The 6,000-nt window shown below is 45.3% G+C and overlaps 1 protein-coding gene across 1 annotated transcript in view; it reads right to left on the bottom strand.

The window, feature by feature from the left end:
* Positions 1–5,250, bottom strand: part of SRRT (serrate, RNA effector molecule) — a 413,786-nt gene extending 408,536 nt beyond the window's left edge. Inside the window, exon 1 of the mRNA XM_069644249.1 lies at positions 5,049–5,250. The gene's annotated coding sequence lies outside the window, so the exon portion shown is untranslated. The remainder of the gene's footprint in view (positions 1–5,048) is intronic.
* Between the last annotated feature and the right edge of the window lie 750 nt (positions 5,251–6,000).

Genomic DNA, 6,000 nt, shown 5'->3' on the forward strand with positions numbered 1-6,000 from the left:
TCAACAATGCATTGATAAGCTTTTGTACTTGTCCCATAACGGATTGATTTTTCAATTCCGTTGATAGGGTACTCAAATCATTTTGCTCGTTAACTTTTTCCACTCAAGGTTTCGTACAATTTTGCTAGTGAGAATAAAGCAGTATTCATAGCACCCAATATATGGCACCTCTGGAAATGAACTTTGATTGGTCAATGTGTTGTCCAGATGATCACAATTAGGAGGAGGATATTCTGTATTTGGTTCATTGAATGTGATTTTTCTTGAGGTAGGGGCTACAAAAGATAGACTTGTTGGATTCCCCTGAGAATGATTGATCAAATAAGGCTGGAGAGCGAGATAAATCAGGCTCTCCAGCTTTAACAGCTTTTCTTCCCTCAAGTGTAAGTGGCTTAATGGGCGATGCATTCAAATTGTATTAGGTCACCTGTGTTTGAACATATATATTGTACTTCTTGCGATTCACTTATCTGAGGGTTGCTTGTATTCATGAAGCATATCGCTTCCTCATCAACTCTACCAGTTATTGTCATTTTGCAGTATGCTCCCCTAAGTGATGTGCCTGTACAGAACAATTGGCAGGTGATTTCAAAACCCGACTAGAAGCTGTATAACAATCTTTGTTATACCCAGTTGTGATGGACAAAAGTCTCCGGATATACAGACTGATTCTAATGTCATATCTGTGACTCCGCCCTGGCACTTATTTCATTGTCAGGACGCATTGATTTATCAGGCGTTATATTAACATCGTTATTGATTTGACATACATCTGTCTTGGCGTTAAGCTCTAGTGTGTGGTTTGAGCGTTTTTCAATCATTGTGGCATCAGTTGTCCGCTTTTCCTCATTGGGATAAAATGCTCGGATGTCCACAGATAAAGAGAGGCTATGCTGTAATTTAGAGTTTTCTTTTCTCTAGTTAACCTAGTCAACGTAGTCTTTCTTTTGCCATACAGATCGTTTGCATTGTTTATATCCGGGCATGCCCGTTTTTAATTTAACCATTGCAACTGTATGCTTATGCAATGAGGTGATAAAATGGCTGTTAAACATATCAAATACAGTGAAATGAGAAAATAACCTCTTTTAGCGCAATGCTTTGCAAATGTTATGACCGGGAGCACCGGCTATGGATATTAAATATACTCTTCATCTAGAACCAAGGGTCGGATTAAATACGAACGCCACTTGCTTTGTTTCGTGGGTCTCTGTTGAGCAATTAATATCCTGTTTGTAAGAAACAAAAGGCAGCTCCCCACTCCAATCCAGCGAGACAGCTGTGATCGCACTTGAACGGTCGCACTAGTCCAGTGAATATAACTATTTCCTTAGGAGGAGGCAGGGCGGGAAACTCTAGGTCAAGAAAAACAAATAAACAACGGATCAATGCCATGTCCCTTGTATGAGTTCAAAAGAAGGTGGTGAATTTCAAAAGTCACCGCCTACCGGCTTTAGCCAATCCACAACCAAGACCACAAACAGCAGTGGTCAGCTGACCACAGCATGGGAAACGCCTCGCAAAACTCGAGCAGAAATCTCAGCAGGAACAGCGAGACAGCTCCCACACTTAGCGACCGCACTTGTTTTGGCCTTAAGGCCGTGCAAGAGTGTCATTAAAGGAAAATCAATGGAAAGCACCAACAAAGCCCATACTAGTCCCACGCAAACTACTAAAAAAACAAAAAATAAATTAAAAAAAACAAAAAAAAAGTCTCTCCCCAGACTTCAAACCTACACTACCAACTACAACAGCCACTGCCAAACACACCAACGCATGCACAGGAATACTTGGCAAAGTTGGGGTTTGACTTGTCAGGGATTTAGCATCCATTCTTAAAGGAACAGGGTCCTGGCATGTCCATTCAAAGGTCTGTTTGTTGTAAACTGTAAATGCAACAATTAAAAATAAAAAAGGGGGCCTGGGAAGAAAAAAAAATTAAATCAAAAAAGGCAGATAAGCAAGATAGGACACCCAGGTCCAATAGAACAAGTACCAGACATTTAGTCTTATTTCAGACGGAGGGTGTTCACCCCTGAATCAAAGAGGCAGAGGAAGCCATGACAGAATGGATATCCATACCTTGCTGATCACAGTTCTCATGTTGGAAAGTCCCTTCCAGCCACTGGCAGTTCAGGATGGATGCAATCCACTTAATGAATAATTGTCAACACATTCACCCATATAATAAGCCCTTCCAGGGACTTTGGGCAATTGGGGATATTCTAGCTACAAAGTTGGGCACGAGTCTCTTCCCCCAAAACAAAGCAACTAAAGCATAATATTTTGTACTCATTAAGAGTGAAATGATCAGAGTGCAAATGTGATCCAACTAAAGCACACTGCGACTGGAAGAATTGCTGAAGAGCCAAAACACAATTAATTTAAACTCCACCACAATGAAAAGTTGGGGCCAAAAGCTGCAGTGAAGTATTCCAAGTATATGTAACAAATGATCTTACAATAAAACATCAAGAAAAGGTTTTAGCGGGATAATGTCAAGTTGTAAGCGTCTAGTCGGGCATAAAATGACACTCACCCCTACCATTTTTTCCACCTCCACAGAGCACACTTTACTAAGCGCACCAAATGACCCAGAGGCTTATGGGAGCGGACAACATAAAACAGACAAAACATAATAGGGTAAACTAACAATGCAGGGGGAAAGCAAAAAAAATAATAAACCGCATGGTATCTAGGCAACATCACCTAAACAACCAGGTTTAGTTTTTTCTAAACATGGCAGTGGATCCCATTTCCCTGAGAACTGGAGGGAGAGCACAGTTGTTGGACCCAAGAGTCCTTGTACTGGACTTATAAAAGGGAGTACACCAGCCAAGCATTTATGAGTGATCAATAAGAGGCAGAAATCAATTCTTGCGTCAATAGGCAACCAGTGCAAACTGCGTCTGGCCTCCGACAAATGATCCCCTTGTTGAGGACAATTATCACTATGACTTCAATTGTTTGCAATCTGGCACAGTCAGATTTGGTGATACCCACAAACAAGCTACTGCAGTAGTCAAATTTTGGCCCTATAATTGCTCTCGGTATGGTCTCACAGCTGACTTGAGATGTATGGCCGAAGCTGTGCTAGAAGCCTAATATAGTAGGCAGTTGAAGAGACCAGGCTATTCAAATGAGCCTGCATGTTGAGGAGGTTCTTATCCAGATAGGCGGTGAATCCATTTTAGCAGACCACATTCAAGAAATGTAAAGCAGTTTGAGAAATATTCTCCATCTTTGAGGATTGGAAGGCATCTTATTTCTTCATCAATTCCAATCTATGAGGACAACAGCTTTTAACTCCCAGGCCTGTTCTGGTTACGTATTGGAAGCAGCCATGTAAACTATAAGGCACCAGACCAAGGGGGAAGTAATTTTCCGATAAAGGGTCAAAATGAAAGGGATACCCCAATTGACCATTGACAGCAATCATAACCCTTGTGTACAGACAGTTAAGAGTCCTGGAAAAGCTAGACCACGTCCTACTGCAACCCAACTTCTTACTGATGCCAGAGCACCATGCAACCACACAAATTCGAGACATTCAGGGTGAGCAAATTTGTCAGCTCATTCCCTTACCTTTACAAAGGCATCTATCTCCCCGTAATCTTAAAGAATGTCGGACCTCCAAGTCTGCGGCACTGAAGATGGCAAGTTCCCCCCCCTTTCATAGAAGCGATTCGACTAGCTATCCATAAGGAGTCTGCAAGCCTTTGGCTTTCCAGAGATTGACCCCTGTGAGTATTTGTCCCCCCCCGTGAGTATCTATGTGCCCCTCCTGCCTATTTGTTTGCCCCCCCTGCCCCCGTGACTGTGCCCCCCCTGTTAGTGTCTGTGTGCCCCCCTGCGTATCTGTGTGCCCCCCTCCTGCCCCCGTGAGTATTTGTGTCCCCCCTGCCCCCCCGTGAGTATCTGTGTGCCCCCCTGCCCCCTGTGACTATCTATGTGCCCCCCCTGTTAGTATCTGTGTGCCCCCCCTGCGTATCTGTGTGCCCACCTCCTGCCCCCCTGAGTATTTGTGTTCCCCCCTGGCCCCCCCGTGACTATCTGTGTGCCCCCCTGCCCCCCCCGTGACTATCTATGTGCCCCCCTGTTAGTATCTGTGTGCCCCTCCTGCCCCCCGTGACTGTGGGCCCCCCTGCCCCCCGTGAGTATCTATGTGCCCCCTGCCCCCCGTGAGTATCTGTGTGCCCCCCTGCCCCCCTGTGAGTATCTGTGCCCCCCCTGCCCCCGTGAGTATCTGTGTGCCCCCCGTGAGTGTCTGTTTGCCCCCCTGAGATTCTGTTTGCCCCCCGTGAGTATCTGTGTGCCCTCACCCTGCTTGCCCCCCCTCTTGCTCTGCGCTCCACCCCCCTCCTCATTTCCATCCTCTTCAACTTCCCTCCTTCTCCCCCCTCTTAGACTTCCGCCTCCTAGCACTTACTCCTATCATCTGTTCCGTGACTCTTGATAGCAGCTTGTCTGCCCCCCCTTTTTGTTCTCCCCCTCCCCCACTTTTCAATTTGTCACTGACTTTTTGCTCAGTAGCGTGTCTTGTTCTCCTTCCCCCCTCCGTGTACTTGCCCCCCTCCCACCACGCCTCTTGTTACCACCTGCACTGCGTAAATTGTCATCAGACTTAGTAATGTTACTGCTTGCTCTGTTTTCCTTCCTTTCCATCACCTCTTGCCTTACTTGTTCTATGCACTTGCACTATCAGAAATGTCGACAGGCCTATAATGCTAGTTATTTTCACATTCTGTATTGTTTCAAGGACTTTTGCTGAATGTAACTGTATTTTTCCTATGTCCCCTCCCTCCTTGAAGCGCTTTGAAACACATTGTGTATAGGCGCTATATAAATAAACTATCTTATCAAACTATCATATCATTCTGCAGGCGTGATAACTACATTACAATACGCAAAAAAAAAAAAAATTATAAGCGTCAGAGCGTAAACATGAACAGAGGAAACAGACCGTGATCGCTCCAGAGGATGCACAAAGGCTCGATGGGGGGTTGGGTCGAAGGATGCTGGTGCAAGGCGCCCAGGCTTTTGCCTACCTGAATCTCGTGGAACTGCGCCCCAGCCTCTCACTCACGCCTCCGGCCGCCGCAGGAGAAGGAACCGCAGCTTCCGGCCTTCGCCCAGTCCCGCGCTGCGCTGCAAAGGCAGACCTGGAGTGACGCCGCCGCTGCTCCACACAAGACCCGGAAGTGCTGCTGCTGCTGGACAGGAAATCCCCAAGCCGGGCATGGGTTTGGAAATGGAGCGCGGCGGCGGGTTCCTGATGAACCGGGCGGCCGCTGCAGGCGCCATCTTTGAGAGGGGCATGAAGGGCCCATCTAAAGTCTAAAGATACTTTAAATGAAGGATAACCGCATTCTTACTACAATGGAAGGACTACAAACAAAACGTGTGGGAAATTATTACCATACATGTCTCTAAAATATGTATAGATAAAACATATTTTTTAAATACCTACTGGAAAGAAGTTAACATATTACCAATTTCAATGCGGGAATTCAACATTTGAAGTTGATTTGCACCGCATTTACTAGTCTTCGCTAAAGCCCGAACCAAGATGGCCACTTTGTTTTAAATACCTTAATTAGTTATCTGTAATCCTCGTTACTCCTAGTCCTACTCTTCCTAGTCACCGTTACTTTTGAGGACAGTCTCAGCCAATAGTAAACCTTTTCCATTTTTATATATTACATAGAGTGACCAGATTTCCAAAACGAAAAACCAGGACGTCCAACAACATAAAAGAGGGACTACCCCATCATAGCCCATCAATTACAGCCCCTCTCCCCACAGGCCCCCACAACCGCCCCTCTCCCAACAGGCCCCCCACAACCACCACCCAATCATATTTCCAGCACTTCTCCTTTCCATAAACTGTATATGATCTAATTTGTGCAGTTTTGCCTGTGAATCTTGATATGTTAATTCAAAACAAGCGTTTTCTCTAATTGCTATTACATGGCTTGCTGTACAATCATTCACAATTCT

This window comes from Ambystoma mexicanum, chromosome 1p, assembly GCF_040938575.1.
Source record: "Ambystoma mexicanum isolate Mex_15411 chromosome 1p, UKY_AmexF1_1, whole genome shotgun sequence".
Taxonomy (NCBI): domain Eukaryota; kingdom Metazoa; phylum Chordata; class Amphibia; order Caudata; family Ambystomatidae; genus Ambystoma; species Ambystoma mexicanum.